Source organism: Delphinus delphis, chromosome 9 (genome assembly GCF_949987515.2).
Source record: "Delphinus delphis chromosome 9, mDelDel1.2, whole genome shotgun sequence".
Classification (NCBI taxonomy): domain Eukaryota; kingdom Metazoa; phylum Chordata; class Mammalia; order Artiodactyla; family Delphinidae; genus Delphinus; species Delphinus delphis.
Genome location: NC_082691.1, coordinates 77,488,012 through 77,510,626, shown reverse-complemented (window position 1 = coordinate 77,510,626; position 22,615 = coordinate 77,488,012). Strand labels below are relative to the sequence as shown.

At 36.2% G+C, this 22,615-nt stretch overlaps 1 protein-coding gene and 1 pseudogene across 1 annotated transcript in view; both read right to left on the bottom strand.

The window, feature by feature from the left end:
* KCND2 (potassium voltage-gated channel subfamily D member 2) overlaps positions 1-22,615 on the bottom strand; it is a 468,413-nt gene that overhangs the window by 382,974 nt on the left and 62,824 nt on the right. The gene's annotated exons all lie outside the window — the stretch shown is intronic.
* On the bottom strand, positions 15,578-15,981 carry LOC132430717 (large ribosomal subunit protein eL28 pseudogene; annotated as a pseudogene).

Here is a 22,615-nt window from a genome sequence, read left to right as displayed (position 1 = left end):
TAACCCTTTATATCTAATTAGTCACCAAGTCTGAGCTCTTACATTTATTCATTTCTGTCCAACACTATTAAGATTGAGTTAGTTCAAGCCTTTAGCATCTCAAAAAACTGCCCTATAACCAGTTTTCTTCCCCTAATCTCCTTCTCCTCCTATGCATCCTCTACTCTCCTACTAAAGTTAGCCTTTGAAAAAGCAAATTCTGATGATGCAATATGGAGAAACAGAGGCTCTGCGTCACACATACTGACCTTAATTCCTCCTCTGCCACTTCTCAGCTGAGTGACCTTGGCAAATTACTCAAGCTCTCTCTGTTATACTTTTGCCTTTGTAAAAGACAAAATTAGTAAAAGTATTTATCACATATGGTTGCAAAGACAGAATGAGATAATTCACACAGAGTGTTATCTAGATGAATTCATAAGAGTGTTATCACATAGCCTGACATCTAGCGATAGCAATAAATGTTAAGGATTATTATTTTGTCAATTCCCTCCTTAAAATTCTCCCAATTTTATTGTAAACATTATCCGACATGTCTTTCTCACTTCTAGACTATGATCTCCTTGAAGTTAGAAACTTTACCTTATCTTCACTTTATCCCAGGGCACAGCACAGCGTTTGAAACATAGTTGATGCTTAATAATTATCAGTTAATGACTGCAAAGTGTTCTCTGAATTATCCACAAGTGTAGACTTTGAATTTTTTGTCTTATGTCTCAATTCTTGAAGATTCTACCTAATTACCAGATGAAAATATACTGTAATATATAAACACATACAAGCTAAGTTATATACTAGGATTGACCTGCTGACATATTGTCCTCAATTGGCAAAATCCTAAGCCATTTTTAAAACACGTCTTCTAAAAACTTGTAAAAGCAAGTCTTAACATGTCCATTGATGGGCTTGAGGAAGGGTAAGGTGGGTCTATACAACTCATTAAATTATATGTAATTTTTAGAGAATATCATGTATGCATGTTGGAGGGAAGAATGCATTTTGCTTTCTTCACATTCTCAAATGAGATCTGTTATCCAGACAAGGTGAATAACCACTGATACAAAAGATGACAGAGAATATGGTACCAGGAGTTGGCTGGGTTCATGGCAGACAGGTGGAGATATATTTTTCAGCATGAAACTTTTTGGAATATGTCAGATCATACAATGAAGACAACTACCTACCAAGTGTATATTCATCTAAACTTTGAAAATAAAAGTCATGAAATCCACAACCCTGAATGCAAGTACCTGACCTCTAACCAATAAATCAGATCATTAAATCACAGTGTCAATGTTGCTACATGCTTCACGGTCTACCTTGTGTTTGTTGCCAACACTGCAGGGGGCTTAGAGAGAGTCTGTGATAATGATAATCTTGGATTTTGTTTGTGTGTGTGTGTGCATGTGTATATGCATCCTCCCAATTTTTTAGGTAATCCAATTTAAACTAATGAGTAAATTTTTAAAAGTAACATATGATACATAATATATATAACATGATATGTACTATGAATATACATTAAAAACATACGTAACACAAAATGTAAACTGTAATATGCAATATAAAATAAAGTTTATATGATATGTAATGTATAATACAGAAAAATGTTTTCTACAAAATTATGGCTTTTCCATCATAATAGAATAATTTGCATATTTGTAGCTAATTCACAAGATTTTTATATAAAATATAATTTGAAGCCATTACTCTCTAAAATAATGAAAAGCCATTTTTTAAAATAACTACATTTAAATATCTTTACAACAACATTTACTAGGGATATACCAGTTTAAGATAGATTTTTCTTTGATTCATTTTGGCAGTGTTACAAATTTATGTGATTTAACAGTTAAATACACAGAGTGGACCTGGGTGTATATTGCTTAAACCAGTATTTGTCAAAATATAAGTATGATTGGGACCACAATTTAGGACTTGACAATTAATTTTACTTGCAGTATATGTTAAAAAGGTGTTCAGCTACAGGCTATCATGTGAATAGAAATCTGTCCCTAAGTTGAAATTTCCGAAGGAGTTGAGGTAAGAAATAACATGGACATATTATAAGCATAAACATTCTGAAGTCAAACACACTGATTAAAAATTCAGAGGATTGTCTCTAAATTATCTAATAAAATAGTTATCATGCTGAAATAATCATTATCAACTTTTCTACCTTTATTATCTGTTCTTGTCTGCTTCAGAAAAATTAGAAAATTAAATGCAAAATCTTTCCATTACTGCACTGTTAAAGCTGTAAATTTAAAAACAAATCAGACTTTCACCAATGGACAGATCATCCAAAATGAAAATAAATAAGGAAACACAAGCTTTAAATGATACATTAAACAAGATGGACTTAGTTGATATTTATAGGACACTCCATCCAAAAACAACAGAATACACATTCTTCTCAAGTGCTCCTGGAACATTCTCCAGGATAGATCATATGTTGGGTCACAAATCAAGCCTTGGTAAATTTAAGAAAATTGAAATCGTATCAAGTACCTTTTCCGACCACAACGCTGTGAGACTAGATATCAATTACAGGAAAAAATCTGTAAGAAATATAAACACATGGAGGCTAAACAACACATTACTTAATAACCAAGAGATCACTGAGGAAACCAAAAAATACCTAGAAACAAATGACAATGAAAACATGACAACCCAAAACCTATGGGATGTAGCAAAAGCAGTTCTAAGAGGGAAGTATATAGCAATACAATCCTACCTTAAGAAACAAGAAACATCTCAAATAAACAACCTAAACTTATACCTAAAGCAATTAGAGAAAGAAGAACAAAAGAACCCCAAAGTTAGCAGAAGGAAAGAAATCATAAAGATCAAATCAGAAATACATGAAAAAGAAATGAAGGAAATGATACCAAAGATCAATAAAACTAAAAGCTGGTTCTTGGAGAAGATAAACAAAATTGATAAACCATTAGCCAGACTCATCAAGAAAAAAAGGGAGAAGACTCAAATCAATAGAATTAGAAATGAGAAAGGAGAAGTAAAAACTGACACTGCAGAAATACAGAGGATCATGAGAGATTACTACAAGCAACTCTATGCCAATAAAATGGACAAACTGGAAGAAATGGACAAATTCTTAGAAATGCACAACCTTCTGAGACTGAACCAGGAAGAAATAGAAAATATGAACAGACCAATCACAAGCACTGAAATGGAAACTGTGATTAAAAATCTTCCAACAAACAAAAGCCCAGGACCAGATGGCTTCACAGGCGAATTCTACCAAACAAACAACTATCCTTCTCAAACTCTTCCAAAATATAGCAGACGGAGGAACACTCCCAAACTCATTCTATGAGGCCACCATCACCCTGATACCAAAACCAGACAAAGATGTCACAAAGAAAGAAAACTATAGGCCAGTATCACTGATAAACATAGATGTGAAAATCCTCAACAAAATACTAGCAAACAGAATCCAACAGCACATTAAAAGGATCATACACTATGATCAAGTGGGGTTTTTATCCCAGGAATGCAAGGATTCTTCAATATACGCAAATCAATCAACATGATACACCATATTAACAAATTGAAGGAGAAAAACCATATGATCATCTCAATAGATGCAGAGAAAGCTTTTGACAAAATTCAACACCCATTTATGATAAAAAAAAAACCTTCAGAAAGTGAGCATAGAGGGAACTTTCCTCAACATAATAAAGGCCATATACATATACGACAAACCCACAGCCAACATCCTTCTGAATGGTGAAAAAGTGAAACCATTTCCACTAAGATCAGGAACAAGACAAGGTTGCCCACTCTCACCACTATTATTCAAAATAGTTTGGAAGTTTTAGCCACAGCAATCAGAGAAGAAAAAGAAATAAAAGGAATACAAATCAGAAAAGAAGAAGTAAAGCTGTCACTGTTTGCAGATGACATGATACCATACATAGAGAATCTTAAAGATGCTACCAGAAAACTAGTAGAGCTAATCAATGAATTTGGTAAAGTAGCAGGATACAAAATTAATGCACAGAAATCTCTTGCATTCCTAAACACCAATGATGAAAAATCTGAAAGTGAAATTAAGAAAATACTCCCATTTACCACTGCAACAAAAAGAATAAAATATCTAGGAATAAACCTACCTAAGGAGACAAAAGACCTGTATGCAGAAAATTATAAGACACTGATGAAAGAAATTAAAGATGATATAAATAGATGGAGAGATATAATATGTTCTTGGATTGGAAGAATCAACATTGTGAAAAGGACTCTACTACTCAAAGCAATCTACAGATTCAGTGCAATCCCTATCAAACTACCATTGGCATTTTTCACAGAACTAGAACAAAAAATTTCACAATTTGTATGGAAACACAAAAGACCCCGAATAGCCAAAGCAAACTTGAGAAAGAAAAACGGAGTTGGAGGAATCAGGCTCCCTCACTTCAGACTATACTACAAATCTACAGTAATCAAGACAGTATGGTGCTGGCACAGAAACAGAAATATAGATCAATGGAACAGGATAGAAAGCCCAGAGATAAACCCACGCACATATGGTCACCTTATCTTTGATAAAGGAGGCAAGAATATACAATGGAGAAAAGACAGCCTCTTCAATAAGTGGTGCTGGGAAAACTGGACAGCTACATGTAAAAGAATGATATTAGAACACTCCCTAACACCACACACAAAAATAAACTCAAAATGGATTAAAGACCTAAATGTAAGGCCAGACACCATAAAACTCTTAGAGGAAAACATAGGCAGAACAGTCTATGACATAAATCACAGCAAGATCCTTTTTGACCCACCTCCTGGAGAAATGGAAATAAAAACAAAAATAAACAAATGGGACCTAATGAAACTTAAAAGCTTTCGCACAGCAAAGGAAACCATAAACAAGATGAAAAGAGAACCCTCAGAATGGGAGAAAATATTTGCAAATGAAGCAACTGACAAAGGATTAATCTCCAAAATTTATAAGCAGTTCATACAGCTCAATATCAAAAAAACAAAAAACCCAGTCCAAAAATGGGCAGAAGACCTAAATAGACATTTATCCAAAGAAGATATACAGATTGCCAACAAACACATGAAAGGATGCTCAACATCACTAATCATTAGGGAAATGCAAATCAAAACTACAATGAGGTATCATCTCACACCGGTCAGAATGGCCATCATCAGAAAATCTACAAACAAGGGCTTCCCTGGTGGTGCAGTGGTTGAGAGTCTGCCTGCCAATGCAGGGGACACGGGTTCGTGCCCCAGTCCGGGAAGATCCCACATGCTGCGGAGCGGCTGGGCCCGTGAACCATAGCCGCTGAGCCTGCGCGTCTGGAGCCTGTGCTCCGCAATGGGAGAGGCCACAACAGTGAGAGGCCCGCGTACCGCAAAAAAAAAAAAAAAAAAAAATCTAGAAACAATAAATGCTGGAGAGAGTGTGGAGAAAAGAGAACTCTCTTGCACTGTTGGTGGGAATGGAAATTGATACAGCCACTATAGAGAACGGTATGGAGGTTCCTTAAAAAAATTAAAAATAGAACTGCCATAGACACATCAATCCCACTACTGGGCATATACCCTGAGAAAACCATAATTCAAAAACAGTCATGTACCAAAATGTTCATTGCAGCTCTATTTACAATAGCCAGGACATGGAAGCAACCGAAGTGTCCATCAACAGATGAATGGATAAAGATGTGGCACATATATACAATGGAATATTACTCAGCCATAAAAGGGAACGAAACTGAGTTATCTGTAGTGAGGTGGATGGACCTAGAGACTGTCATTCAGAGTTAAGTAAGTCAGAAAGAGAAAAACAAATACTGTATGCTAACACATATATATGGAATCTAAAAAAAAAAAGTGGCCATGAAGAACCTAGGGGCAAGACGGGAATAAAGACACAGACCTACTAGAGAATGGACTTGAGGATAGGGGCAGGGGGAAGGGTAGGCTGTGACAGAGTGAGAGAGTGGCATGGACATATATACAGTACCAAACGTAAAATAGATAACTAGTGGGAAGCAGCCACATAGCACAGGGAGGGAGATCAGCTCGGTGCTTTGTGACCACCTAGAGGGGTGGGATAGAGAGGGTGGGAGGGAGGGAGATGCAAGAGCGAAGATATATGGGGACATATGTATATGTATAACTGATTCACTTTGTTATAAAGCAGAAACTAACACACCATTGTAAAGCAATTATACTCCAATAAAGATGTTAAAAAAAAGATAAAAACAAATCAGAGAATATGAAAGTTAAGATCCTCTTAGTAACATTAACTTGTCCGACATTGATTATATATAATTCCACTATTGCTGGTTAGTGTTCTAAGTGTACACTTTATTATAAGGCATAAGAAATGTAAAGAAATTAATGCTGTTATTAAAACTCTGACTTTTCACTCCCTTGAGTTATGAAGGTTGAAATCTGCAATCTTAACATTGTATTAGCATAAGATTCTGCAGTTTAATGAAACAAACTGGTTGAGAAAATGAACTATGCTCACTCAATGAAAATGCTGTCTGTTTTCTTGAATGGAACACTTAGAGCACCTCATTTAATGGTAACAGATGAAAACTTTAATAACTTAGTAGTTTTTATAAACACTGATAAAGTTACCTCATAAAACGATATTATTGTATATACCTACAAAATCTGTAAAATAATGTTATATGAAGTTATCAAAATTCTTATCCATTAAATAATGGAGACAAATTCATATACAGTATAGTGTTATCTACCTGTCAAATATGTAATTAATTCAATTACTGTTATTGCATTTGTAAAGGAACTAAAAAAGCACTTGATAGAAGGAATAATAAATAACATTACGATCCCATTGTTCTTATGAAGTTTGTAAAGAACTACAGACTAAAAGGAATGAAAGATAGAAAAACAAACATAAATGATAAGTAAACTTTAAAATAAAAAAATAATAAAATAAAATTAAACCCCCCAAGAGGGCCAGAGTCTTTGCAGGGTTTGTTCAGTGATACATAAAGTGTATAGAACAGTATCTGGGCTATAATAGCTGCACAGAAACATTTGTTGAATAAATTAACTTGGATGGTATCTTCAATAATACAGAAGTTCAAAAGCTCCTCTTTATAGGTAGTAAGAGTCCTTGAGAAAGGTTTAACAGCAGGGCAAATTTGAGTAACCAGCATAGCAACTATGCACTCCAAAAAAAAAAAAAAGACCAGCAAAGTCAAGTATTTCCACAATGAAAATCCATCCAAGGATATTATCTGAGACTAGTGGCTGCACTTCAGGCTATTTTACTCATAGTTACCTCATGGGGATAAACATCGAAGGTAGGTGCATTAAATTCAGAAAGACACTATTAAAATGATCACATTCCCTTGGAAAGCATCATGTGTGTGGGGTGGGGGAGTAGCTCATACATGATATGGTGATGGTGGTGTTGGTGATGATGGTGGTGATGATGATGGTCTCATATTTCTCACATCACTTGAGATGTTCATCTAATTAATCCCTGAGAAGCATCAGGAAAGCGTGGTGAGTCTTCCTTAGGTGGATGCAAAAGGACAAAATTAAATATCTTAAGAGGATTGAGAAAGAGGTAATGGCAAGTAGTATAAGCCTCCCATAAATGGGAGACATGGGGAGATGTTAACAGAGTGGAATGATACCCATTCTAGAGTGGGTCAATTAAAATTATTCTTTGGAACCTATAGCACAAATATATATGTCAACTTGTTTATTCACATATTCAACAAATATTTATTGAGTATCTGGTATATTATTATGGGCCCTCTAGGAAGGCGACACATGTTCAAGTCCTGTGATATGCCGATATGCCAGTGATATGCCGATGAGTAAGGCATAGCATCTGCCTTCTAAGGATATTATAATAAACTACAGGAATTAAGAAGCAACAGTCAAAACACATAAAGTTAGAAATATACAATCTTATATTTCTAAAAAGTACAGATATGATTAATCCCTAAACATACCTTTAATAATGGCTAAAGCACATCTATTAAGGTGCAGCAAGATAGGACCCTTTCACTTTGGTCTTTCATATTCTTTGTTAGAAAGAATGCTGGATCTAGGAGACTGCATTTACTCACAATGAACTTGTGAGGTATGTTTTGATCAGGTTTTATGGAGGATAGAGCAGGCTGGCTGCTCTGATCTCTGTTTATTTCAGAGGAACTATGTCTCAGCTGCCTTGCATGTACAAAAATGGTTAGTGCTAAACTCCTGACTCAGATAAGACCTGACCTTTGTCTCGCAAGATATATATTATCTTTGTCAAGGCACATGAGCCCACTTTGTTTGGTTCTAAATTGATAGCCTTTTCAATCTTTTAATATCATTTGAACAACAAAATAATCATTAGAGGCTTTAGTAACACAATCAGCAATGGCTTCTTAAAGTTCGATTCAGAAAGACCTCCAAGAGCTGCCAGCATCCCCAGAAGCCATGCCTCTGTTAGCCCTTTTAGGGAGGTGTCTTAGTCTGTTCAGGCTGCTATAACAAAATACCACAGACTGGCTTATTACAACAAAAATTTATTTCTCACAGTTCACTCGTTATCTGGTGAGAGCCTGCCTTCTGGTTCAGAGAGGGCACCTTCTAGATGTAACCTCACGTGGTGGAAGGGGCAAACTAGTGTTTGGGGGTATCTTTTTATAAGGGCTCTACCATCAAGACCTAATCACCTTCCAAATGCCCCACCTCCTAATGTCAATCCCCTTGAGAGTTAGGATTCCAACAAAGGAATTCTGTGAGGGGACACAAACATTCAGTCCGTAACAGGAGGAAAACTGTGGCCAGACTCATCTGTAACAATCAGTTCATTCTGTAGAATGGTGGTTTGTAGGACACCTAAGAGAAATCTTCACCATATTTGAAATCAAAGAGGCAGCATTATAGTGTTCAATAATTTCCTATTTATCTTCATCTAGAAAATGTACTTTTTAGTGTCAAACATGAGAGCTTCCTTCTTGAGCTTACTCAGCTCCTTAATGCAGTTGCTGCTGAGTTTGCAAATCCACATAAGTGAAGGGCCCAGAGGCAGAAGTTAAAAAGCTGGGTAAGAATGAGGCCTCTTTGTCTTCATAACTGTATATACACAGCCCAAAACCTGTTAGGACTACTTGAGTATTTTAAGGGCTGGAAGACCCTGATAATGAGTTTAAGAACTATTTATTGGAAGACCAAAAAAAAGGCTTGGAAAATCTTCAAAGCAACAGATCATATAGATGCTAGTTAACATTTTTTAGTTTAAACCCTCTTAGAAGCAACTTATTCAGAACAACATAAAGATCTGGACTTAACTACTTGGGTAAATGTCGTTCATACTACAGTTTCAATGAAAAATAGTTATGGGACACTGAAGGCCACAAACATATTTCATCCAGTTTTATTTCCTCACATTTCCCCATTGAACTATGTCTTTGAGGGAAAGAACTATGTGGGAAATAACCTCTCATATCCTCCTCTTTTCCAGAGCAGAGCAAAAATAGCACTTAGCATGTACAACAGAAATGACAGCTCTTATTAATAATGCTCATATCAGTCAGTGAAATATCTAAAAGAAGTTTCTCTCACATTTTCATCAAGACAGTGTGCTAGATTACATAATAGAGAGACCAAGGCACCAGTCAGGCAGGAGAAGTATAAAGAAATTTAGCAAGAGAAAGACAGAAACAGAGAAGAAGAGAGATTGAGAAAGAGAGACGAGAAAAAGAGAGATAAAGGCAGAAAATTCTGAAGAAACTACTTACTTTCATAATAAATATACATTTTTCTCGTATTTGGAAAAGTTAAAATTTTACAGTTGAAATTGTCTTTTCATTTTTATTAGATATGGCATGGGACAACATAGTCTGTTCTGGGTTTATGGACTTGAAAGCCATAATCTCAGCCTTGTCAAGATAAGCATTAACGACTAATATTTTAAAATAGAATTAATTAGTGACTCACACTCTCATTTTCCTTCCAGGACAAAGACTCTCCTTCCCTATTCCACTAACATCTCAGCTGCTGGATTTCCTCTGATTTTTTTCAAAAAACATTTTGAGTGACACAATCAACAGAGTGAAAAGGCAACCTAAAGAATGGTGGAAAATATTTGCAAATCATATATCTAAAAGCTGTTAATATTTAGAATATATAGAGAACTAAAACCAACAACAAAAACCCTAAATAACTCAATTAAAAAATGGGCAAAGAACTTGAATAGACATTTTTTTCACCGAATATTATAAATATGAAAACATGGAGCATATGAAAACATGCTCAACATCACTAATTGTTGGAAAAATGCAAATCAAAACCACAATGAGATACCACTTATACCCGTCAGGATGGCTATGATCAGAAAAACATAAAATAATCAATGTTAGGGAGAATGTGGAGAAATTGGAACTCTTCTGCACTGCTGGTGGAAATGTAAAATGGTGCAGCCACTATGGAAAACAGTATAGTGATTCTTCAAAAAGTTAAAAATAGAATTACCATATATTCAGCAATTCCATTTCTGGGTGTATATCCAAATGAACTGAAAGTAGGGTCTCTAAGAGATATCTGTACACGTATGTTCATAGCAGCAATATTCATAACAGTTAAAAGATAGAAATGTCCATGGATGTATGAATGGTTATATAAAATGTGGTATATACATACAATAGAATATTATTCACCCTTTAAATGAAGGAGATTCTGACCACATGGCTGAACTTCGAGGACATCATGCTAAGAGAAATAAGCCAATTAAAAAATATTTTATGGGGCTTCCCTGGTGGCACAGTGGTTGAGAGTCCGCCTGCCGAAGCAGGGGACACACGTTCGTGCCCCGGTCCGGGAAGATCCCACATGCCGCGGAGCAGCTGGGCCCGTGAGCCATGGCCGCTGAGCCTGCGCGTCCGGAGCCTGTGCTCCGCAACGGGAGAGGCCACAACAGTGAGAGGCCCGTGTACTGCAAAAAAAAAAAAAAAAAATTGTATGATTCCACTAACACAAGAGACCTAGAATAGTCAAATTCATAGAAAGTAGAATGATGGTTACTACGGAACGGAGGAGAGGAAAACTGGGAGTTGTTGTTGTTTAAATTTTTTTAATTTAATTAATTTTTTTACACAGCAGGTTCTTATTAGTTATCTGTTTTATACATATTAGTGTATATACATCAATCCCAATCTCCCAATTCATCCCACCACCACCACCCCCCTGCCACTTTCCCCCACTGGTGTCCATAAGTTTGTTCTCTATATGTGTCTCTATTTCTGCCCTGCAAACTGGTTCATCTGTACAATTTTTCTAGATTCCACATATACGTGTTAATATACATTTGTTTTTCTCTTTCTGACTTACATCACTCTGTATGACAGTCTCTAGATCCATCCACATCTCTACAAATGACCCAATTTCATTCCTTTTTATGGCTGAGTAATATTCCATTGTATATATGTACCACATCTTCTTTATCCATTCGTCTATCGATGGGCATTTAGGGGGAGTTATTTAATAGATATAGAGTTTGTTGTGCAAGATGAAAAGGTTCTGGAGATTGGCTGCACAATAATTTAAATATATTTAACAATACTGAATTACACACTTAAAAATGGTTAAGATGATAAATTTAATGTAATATGTATTCTACCACAATTAAAAATAATCCAGACTTTATTAAAAAAGAAATTTGTAATGTCTCAATCTTACAACTTATGCGGCAGAAAAGCATACTGCCAGGTGAAAAATATATGACCAATTATGGTCAAATAGGGTCGAAGGGATCAATCAAATGCTCATTCCTCAAATTTTAGTACTTTTTATCCAGCCAGTTATCCTAAGTTTTAAGCATCTGAACTATACTGTTTTGGTTCTCCAAAGATTCTCTCAGAAATAGCTGCATAAAATTATGCATTTTTTAAGAGAAAGTTCTGCTCATTTCTCTTTTAATCTTTGATCTATTCATACTTTAAGATCAATTCAACATTTCTTACCCTGTGGGGGGTCTTCTCTCTCTGACTGTGCTGAACACTCTTTCCTGTGGGCTACCATTATGGCTTACAAGTAACTCATTTATTGAATTTACTGCCCAATTACCTTTTTCCTATCTGTGAGCTCCTTAAGGGTAAGCATGCTTCCTCTTCATCTATGTGTGTCCCAAGAACTCAGCAGAGAGCCAGGCAAGAAATAAAAGCTTAGTATTTATTTATGGGATAATGGTGAAGCTAACTCTTGTAAAACCATCTTATTAAATAATTGAGAAATTAGTTCCTCTTAGAGATCAGAACTATGGGGGGATAAAAGCCCACTTGCTCCTTCATCTTACTAAATATTATTTTACCAAAAAATAAAATATAATTTTGTTTTTCTTTTTTGATTTGAATATCAAGAAACTAAATGCCAAAAGTTTGTCCTAAATAAAAGTTTACCCCTAGCATTAGTAAACTATTATGAGTAATCTGGTATTATTACACCAATACCCCATCCTCTCTTATCCTTGCATCCATGCTACTGTAACATTATCTTGTTATAAACTATCTCAAGTCTATTTCGGAAGGAAGTGAGATATGATTAAAATATGTAAAATATGCAATATAAAGCTAAATATGAAGGTGCTGCTTCAAAGTTGTCTTTAGTTTCTTTGTTCCATGAATAATGTCTCCCACATTTCCGTAGAATCCTAAACAGCTGCACTCTCATTACTGCAATATCTGTTCTTATATGCTTTATCTTGTCTGGTTCAGTTCTGAGTAGGCGGTATAGTCTGTTCTCCATAATTTGTTTTCTAATGTATATCCACTTGTGTGTCACATTAGTTATTCTAGTTTTCCTTAAACTGCAGCTAAATTAAGCTATTTTTCAAAGTAATACGACAACCTAATGAAGACCCTTTCTATGTAAGATATGCACACTTTAGTTGGTATAATTAAGACAACAGAAAATATGATTTCCTTCATAACAATCTTAAACTGTAGAATTTAGGAGATCTGTATCTAGATTTAGATTTAGGATAAACTGTGATGCTTTAGAAAAGTCTTTTGACGCCTTAGGACTCGATTACCTCAAAAGTTCTTTCCAAGTCTAAAATTATGGATCTATCAGTAATGTCTAGAATGATAGTTGAGGTTCTAAGCCCTTGCCTGGAAACAAGCATAAGTACTCATCAGTTTATACAATGCTTTCTATAAAAAGAAGCTACCCTGAATATCATGTTAAAATACTTCTTTATTCAGATTAACATAAAATAAAAAATTCGAACTGTAGAATGCCAGATTATGCTTGCATTTGCTATGAACTTCTCAAGTAAGTATATTGTCAACATTATACTACTTTCAATACAACATAATTGCAAATATGGCTTCTCAATAATCACACAATTTCTCATCTTGGTATCCAGTACGGACATTAGTCTGGTCCAACTTACATATCCAATCAATATATGAGGATATCTTATGCCTTAGTAATTAAAGCCAATTTCCCCCTCAGACTAATTTCATCGCTGAAATATACTGCAAGTTTATTCCTACTCTCACTGTTATTTGCTCCTTGAAAAACATATCAGACCCTTTCCTGACAAACCAAATACCCTGAGTTTTGCAAGGCCTACCTGGATCGTTCATATCTTCTGTGAAGCATTATCGGGCTATCTAGTACTCAGAGAGCTTAAAATGACCTATCCATTTTCTACATTTTTGTAGTACCACAGAATTCATCCCTAACTTCTAATTTAACACCTAGTAATACATCAACTCCAGAATAGAGCAGCTAGTTCATCCATAAGCACATATCCTCCTCCTTGCCACACGTTTAGACTGCATTGCCCAACCTCTTTGCATCTGGGTGAACCTTATGACTAGTTCCGGCCAATGCCATGTGGGCAAATACGACATTCAACTACTCTGATGCCTGGCCTATGAAACTTTTAAAATATTTCATGCACTTTCCTCCTTTGTACTTTTCTTCTGGCTGTACACAGAGGATTCAATAAGGACTATAAGCTTCTAGGTGATCACAAAGGTCCTAAGTACCTCCATGAATGAAGGGATGGACTGAAGCTCCTCCCTCTGCCCCAATATACAACTTTATATGGTACCCTTGTGTTTCTTGGGTCGTTTTTTACTTCCCTCATTGACCATAAATGACTGAGAATATACCTCAATGCTTTTTGGAATTCTGTATATAAGCAAATACAATTATTTAATAACATTCATTCAACATAAGCATTTTTTTTTTTTTTTTTGCGGTATGCGGGCCTCTCACTGTTGTGGCCTCTCGCGTTGTGGAGCACAGGCTCCGGACGCGCAGGCTCAGCGGCCATGGCTCACGGGCCGCTCCACGGCATGTGGGATCTTCCCGGACCGGGGCACGAACCCGTGTCCCCTGCATCAGCAGGCGGACTCTCAACCACTGAACCACCAGGGAAGCCCAACATGAGCATATTTTAATAGAAAATGCATATTGTCTTTAGATTTATACTCTCATCATTCAATAATATGCATTCCATATTCATAAAATATTCTAAATATTTAATTATTTTTAAAAATTGCATACTATTCAATGATCATGCTAATCATATATCTGTATAATTTTAAAAAGTAAAACAAAAAATTAATGCTTTAGTATTCACTATGAAAGAGAATAATGGCCAGATTTTCTTCTGATTGGTGTTCTCTGTAGGTGCTATAATAAGTAATATAAAGCTAGAAATTGAAAAAAGAAAATCTGTAAGAGTCCATGAACACATTCTCAAGTCACTGAAATAACACACAGTTGGTGTATGAATGAGTTCATGAATCATTTATCAGTGGTGACAGAAATAGAAATTATTTCCCTCAGAAGTCTATCTTTGTTACAGTACCCTGTAAATATGTTCAATATTTGAATCTCTACTTTTAGGGAGGGAACTAACATTAATTGAAGGCTTATTCTGTGCCAGGTGCTTTACATAAATCATTGTACTTACCCCTTACAACAACTCCTTGAGGTAGTTATTTTTATCCCCATTGCAGAGATGAAATACCTTAATGAAGAAAGAACGCAGCTCACAAATGGCTGAGCCCTGACTGGAACCCACACCTGCCTTATTCTTTCATATTTTTTCTCTCTAACACAGAATTCTCTCTAGCATCTCTCATCTATGTACTTTTTCACGACACTTTGTGTTTAAAGTACTTTACTTCTCTATTCCAAATATCAACATAAAAGTTCAACCAGTTATAATTATTTAGTGAGTGTCAACACTATGCTAGACAGAATAAAGTTTTAAAACTCATGTAAGAGTTTGCCGTTTATGAAAGGTCACATTGAAAGATGTCCACTTCCATTATAGATGATCCTTTCTATACCATTTTTCTCTTCTCCTCCCTGTAAATCCTGTTTTTTAATCTCCTGTCACCAGATTATATTGCTCATTTTCTTCATTGTTGAAGTCACTTAATAACCTTGCAATTAACTCCTCCAAGTTTCCCAAATATTTTAGCTCTGGCCTAACGGTCACTCTTTCCAACATGACTCCTTTTTTCTTTTTTTTTTTTCAGGCAAGTCAGCTGACAGCTTTACTGCATTGGGGAAGTGGATAGATCGCTCAGGAGCTCTTGGTGGGGCGAGTCCGCTTTCTCTTCGCCATCACAGGCTTCTGGCGCGCAGGCCTGCCGGATGGCGGCCACGCGCAAACCCGGGCGGTACTTGTTCTTTCGGATCACGTGCCGGATGCTGCCGAGGGCGGCCCCGGGCATTCTTGTTGATGGTGGTCCGCATGTTGGAAGTGGCTGCCTTTCGCTGACCGGATCTCCGCTTCATGACCACCACGACCCCTTTGCCGTCTGCCGCCAGCTCCATGCCCACCGTCCGGCGGTGAATGAACCTGTTGTACCGGAAGGAGCTGCAGGCCTTCAGGTTATTGGGCTCGGTGCTATACGTCTGCTTGTTCCTCTTGGTCAAGAAGCTGGAGCAGTTCCGCATGATCATCCATTGCAGATGTGCTGACATGGCGGCAGCTCCTCTCGTGGCGGCGGCCGGATACGCTCCAACATGACTCTTGATTTAATTGACAACTTCAATATATACATATATGATCCTTCCTGACACGTGGCCTCTTGCTTGCTTAATCTTCTTCCCTCTAAATATCTTGTCTTCCCTATTATCTCAGCCAATTAACTGCCTGGCCATTTCTAGACCTATTCATTGTTAGTAATGCCCATACTTTCACAATTCTGTTTCATGCAGCCTCAGTTCTCCGACCATCATCTCCTCTTTTTCCAGCTCATTTGCTGCAGTATCTCAACCTTAACAGTCATATGCCCACTGGGACCTTCAATCTATTGAAGGACACACATCTCCGTCAACTCCCTTCCCTAGGCAAAATTACAATTCTGCTTGGATTTAAATCTCTTCAACACCTACACTTGTACAGCTAAATATGCATGTAGAAACACACAGCAACTCTGAATGATCTCACTTCAAAAATTCAATTTGAAAAAGTGTTGGAGGACTCTGAAGGCTGCCCACAATCATACTATATTTCACTAGTACATGTACTTTCCACTCTCCTTGAGGACGATTTCATACCTTCTCCTTTCTTCTTAAATTTCTAACACCTCCATCCTAATACTCCCAGTTGATGGCTTTGCTTTGTCTCCACTGAGAAAACTGAAGCAACTAGAAGGAATCTCCAGAAACTCTCACAGCGACATGTATTCACCCACAATTGAACCCGTATACTTTGCTTTCTCTCAAGTTTCTGGATAATGATTATTTACTCCTCTCTAAAACCTTCCCTTGTGCACTAAATACAATTTCCATCACCTATCCAAGAACTGCACAATGGAATTGATTCCCTTTTCTCTGCATTATTAATTTTTTATTATGTAGTAGAGAAAATCACCACCAGCAAAAATGTTATTTTTCTCCCATTTTAAAAGAATCATCTTTTAAACCCCGTTTCACCTACCAGCTATAACTGATTATCTTCTCCCTTCTGCAGCAAAATATCTTCAGATATTTGACTATACCCAGTAATATCAATTCCATTTCTCCTAATGCTCCTTAATCCTCGCCAGTCAGATTTGCCCCCTGATCATTACACCAAAACTATTCATGTCAAGATCACCAATTACCTCCAAATTGCTAAATCCAATGGTCACTTTTCAGTTCTTATCAACATCAAGTATATTGTCCTTGACATATTTTCTTCACTTTGCTTCCATGATACCACACTCTTGATTCTCTTCTAACAATATTATTTTTACATCTCAACCTTCTTTGTTGGTTTCTCCTCCTCTTCCAGACCTCTTAATGCTGGAGTTCCCTAGATCTCAGTCCTGTATTCTCTCCCTCTCCTCTGTCTGCATCCACTACACGGTGGCCTCAATCAGCATATACATTTTAATAACAGCAGCCATGTCACCCGAATTTAAACTTCTTTCCCAGACATGTTTTCTGAACTTCAAACTCCTATACACAACTGCCTACCTGCCAGATGCATTGAGTTGCCAAATAGATATCTCCCACTGACTTGGCCAAAACTGAACGTCTCATTCCCTTCCTCCTGCCAACCTATTCCACTCAGTCTGTTTTGTTTTTTCATTTAAATGGATGACCCATCCTTTCAGTTGCTTTCAGACAAAAATCTCGGCTTCATTCCAGATTTTTCCCTTCTCACATCCATATCCAATTTTTGGGAAATCCTGTTGTAATATCTTAAAATATATCCAGTACCTAATCATTTCTCACAATTCTCATTGCTACCAACTTGATACCAAGCCATGATTATTATTATCCCAGTGATTACTGAAATCATCTCTTAACTGATTTTCCTGCTTCCACCTATGTGCAAATGATTTCAACACAACAGCCAGTGATCCTTGTCAAATCTAAATCGTATCAAATCTCTCCTCTGCTCCAAACCCTCTACCAGTTCCTCTTCTTAGAGTGAAACTCAAGTCATTACAAGCACCAACAAGGTACTATAGTAACTGCAAGATCAGGCTCCACTTCCTTTCTGATCTAATTGTTCCCTCACTCATTCACCTCCAGCCACCTGAACTCCTTACTGAACACACCAGACATACTTATGCTCTAAAGGCTTTCACTAGCATAACTCTTTCTTGGGATGTTGTCCTCCAGATATGTGCTTGCCTATGGCCCTGAACTACATCAAGTCTTTGTTCAGATAACATCTTCTCAATGACATCAATTTTCACCATTTAAGTGAAAAATGCAACCCAACCCCCTTCTCCTTAGCTCTGCTTTGTTTTCTATAGCATTTATTACTTTCTCTTATCTAAATATTTCGTGTGTCTGTGTGTATGTGTGTTCCCCTAATGTAACCCTAGTGCCTAGAATAGTAGACACATGGTATGTGCTCAATTAATATATAAAATAATAAATGGATCAAATAATGAAGTATAAGCTTATCAAACCTACACCCTACACACACACACACACACACACACAGCTCTAAAGAGAATTGGAAATTTATCCTTTATAATTGAAATATGATGATAATATACATCTAAATGATAATTAATAATTCTATATACAGAATAATAGAGTCTCAAAATTGTGAAGAACCTTAAAGCTCATATAATCCAGTCATGTATGCGATGTTTATGTTTCTTCTACATGTTTTCCCATAATAATTTTCTAGTCTATTCCTGAATACTGCAGTAATGGAGGACCTTTTGCATAATTGGCAATGAGACAACTGAAATTCAAGGTTGGTTAATGTTGCTTGATATTTTACAGCAGTTAAAGACAGTAGGAATGATAGAATCTGAAACCACGTCTCTTGCCTGCTAGTACCCTTCATTACACTCAACTCTGTATAGAAAACCTTTAGTGCATTTAAACATATGTTTACTGAATCAACCAAATGACTTCTTTAAAACTGGCAGTTACAAAATTTTTATATAATTGCAGTCAATTTAAAAACATTATCAAGAGTCTACAGATGTAGATAACCCTCAAAAAAAAACCTTGAAAAACACTCACTCATTTTAAAATTGAAACTCTTTTGTAAGTTTTCTCATTATCGGGCAATGAGGTTGATAAAATAGTAGCATCAACTGATACTACGCCTAGGGAAAGAGAATTCACAAAATATCTGAGGTAGAGAATTCCACTGGTAACTTCAAAACACCACTATACTACGCTCTAAGAAATCTGCCTTCACGTTAGAAAGAAGACAAAAATGAAAGCAAGAACAGAAATAATGTAGATAAAACAAAGCCCTTTAAAGTTTCCCTCCCAAAATAACTCAAGCAAAGACTGACTCTATCACTTAGAAAAGTCACTGTACGTTCTACTACTAGGTGACTAGAAAGAGGTACTAAAAAGAAACAAAACCCACAGAGTATGTCTGAATTGTGAGTTTTTCATATTTTAATTATGTTTTGGAACTCTGCTCACCATAGCATGCTGTGATACAAAGGAAGAAAAAACTAATAAATTACAAGAGTCAATGAAATGGTCATAATTAGGGTGTCTAAAGACAACACAGCCATCACGAATAACAAAGTGCTCAGTGGTGTCATTAAACTGCTTAAATTTCTAAAGATCTTCCTGTCAGAGTTCTTCTGTAAAGGTGTTATATTTAACGGATAAAAGGACAATTTTTATTACTGTGAGACTCTGAAATGTAAAACAGCTTGACATTTTTGATGCACCATGTCACAGCATATCATGCTCAAACAGACTTTATTCTGTGCAGCTCAATTATATATACTACCAAATGTAAAATAGATAGGTAGTGGGAAGCAGCCGCATAGCACAGGGAGATCAGCTCGGTGCTTTGTGACCTCCTAGAGGGGTGGGATAGGGAGAGTGGGAGGGAAACACAAGAGGGAGGAGATATGGGGATATATGTATATGTATAGCTGATTCACTTTGTTATACAGCAGAAACTAACACACCATTGTAAAGCAATTATACTCCAATAAAGATGTTTAAAAAAAAACTTTTAAAACTTCAAAAGAACACAGTGTCTTAGAATCATTTCTCAGAAGGAGCAAATTCTTGTTACCATGTTAGAAAACGGAAAAACTTTGTTTTTAAAACAAAAACCACACCACATTAAAATATTTGTAAACTGATTCTCTTGAGTATTTTTCCTCCAAAGACTCTCTATATCTACTTGTGCTCTTGTTTTGTCATTATATACATATTATATACATATATAATATATATATGCATTTGCTTATATATACATTATACAAATGTATATATTAGTTTCTTGGGTCTAGAAAGTTAAAGTTACGGGAATAGGACTTTAGAATTGTAAGGAAATTTACTGGGAATCTACTCCAACCTCCAGATTTTACCAACAGAGGAACAGAAGTGAACAAAATTTAAAAACAAACACATCAACAGAATCCAGGTTAAATAGAATCTCTGATGGACCCTTATATTTTATGTCATATACATATTAGGTTTGAAGATCTTTGTTTGAATAGATTAAAAAATGACTTCAACTGCAAAGATTACTACCTGCATGGAAAGTCATTCACAATATACTTCATGTTTTAAATTACTTACCTGCAAAGGTTAAATAAATGTAAGAACCACAGTTGATTTGCCAGGTAAAGAGAAATAATATTATATGCTTGCTCTTATTTCAAAGCTAAAAAAGATACTATTTTAAAGATATGGGTCACACCCTGAAGTATGGTAAGTATGTACATTCGTGAGGACATCTATTATTTTTCTTTCTTTTCCTTATTATATAGTTCTACAAAGAAAACAAAAACTACAACAAAAAAGCAGACCAAACCAGTGCTGACAAAATTACTTGCGGTGCATAGTCAGTTGTGACTGTTCATGTGGGAACAGAGTTTGGGATTGTAAACAAATCCTTGCTGGAGAAAAGATAATTTCTTAGACCAGTGTTTGTTTTGTTTTTTTCTATTTTAGTGTTTATGAGAATTGCCTAGTAATCCTTTTCAAAATACAGATCTAGGCTCTCCTGTCAATGCAACCCCGACCTCTACCTACTTAGAGATTTTAATAAGCATCCTACTTGATACTAAGGCACTGGGTGTATCTGTAAGGTTAAGGGAAACATTTTTCTCATCCTGTCTGCCCTCGACCTTTAGTATACTGATTGTTTCACAAAAGTACTTAATTCGAGAACTGGAATAACTCTAACTGCCTCGACATATAGAGAATTATTTTGGCTTGAGCACAACTCAGAATCTGAAAGATTTGTGTAATTATTTAGCCATTTTTAAGAGGAATATTATTGCCACTAAGTATATCCCTATGCTACTAAACTGCAGGAAATAGATATAAACATTTTTACCATTCCTGGAACCTGATTTCAAAGGTATTCCTAGGGAAGAAGTTACATAGGCAAACACATGACAGAATTTGTCAAGGGATCTGGAAATAACTCAAGCTAATATATTAACCACACACAAAAAAGTAGGTGGAACTTTCATCTTGGATGACAATATAGCCAATTTAGGGGCAGTTTCAAGGTTAGGAGACTGAAGTGAAAAAGCAGGGTGACTATTAACAGAATCAAAGACTCTCAGATTTGGAGATAGCTAAAGACATTATCCAATATAGTTACCCACCCTATCCTAATTATATAATATTCTTGACAAGGCCTTGATAGTTTCTGATTAAATACTTTCTGTGACAGGAATGAGACAGGAAATTTTTTAAAAATGTAAAATGTTTATCCCATTTTAAACAACAGGGTTAGCAAAAAATAATTAGAATATATGGCTTTGAGTTTTTACACTAGGATAAGTTTTTACTTCTTAGCAATATTGATTGTGATATTGCTTCTTTGTGCTTCCCTAAGTTTGATTAAGTATTTGAGCCACATAGGAAAAAGTCATGATTAAAATGAATGTAGCAATTAAACTGTGCTACCAATGCAGTAACTTTGGGGAAGTTTTACTATAAAAGGCAATCCCCATACTATTGCTGCCAGGCAAGGCAAGGAAGAAGTAAATTAAAGAAAAATAAAAGACATGGACACACCTTGACTTGCTAGCAGGGTCATTTATATGTCTCCTATCTGTACTACTTCTTGAAACCCAATCCTACTCTCCCTACCCTCACCTCATCAGTGGGAGGAGGGGTGTGACTTGATGGGGACTTAGCACAGTCAGGCTGTAGTCTTCAAGGAGTCATCTCCAGATGACTTGTCACATCCATCTTGGAGAATAGGTTCTTAAACTGTGACAGTATCCTACTGTGCGGAAAAGAATTGGGTAAAAAAAAGGAAAAGCTAGTTTTTCTTTATTTACTGCATCACAGATTAAAATCTTATGTCTAAAAAACTTACATACTAGGAAGACTCATGATACTTTAGCATGGTGGGTCCTGGGAGTGACACAAATAAACAGTTTCTACTGCTGACCCCAGGACCTGTTAGAATTTAAAGATGAAGTGACACGCATATTCCCTTCTCCCTATCAGAGGGCAAGTTTTCGAAGTGGAGCCCCTGCATACCTTTTACCCATGAGCCAAGTTGCCTAGACTCTTAGGACAAACACTAAAATACGGAGAGTAAGGTTTTGCTGAATGTCATTGATTGGTTTGTTTGTAGGCTCTCAGACGGTTAACTTTTACTCCAGACCTGGATTGAAATGTATGTTCTTCAAGTCAGAAA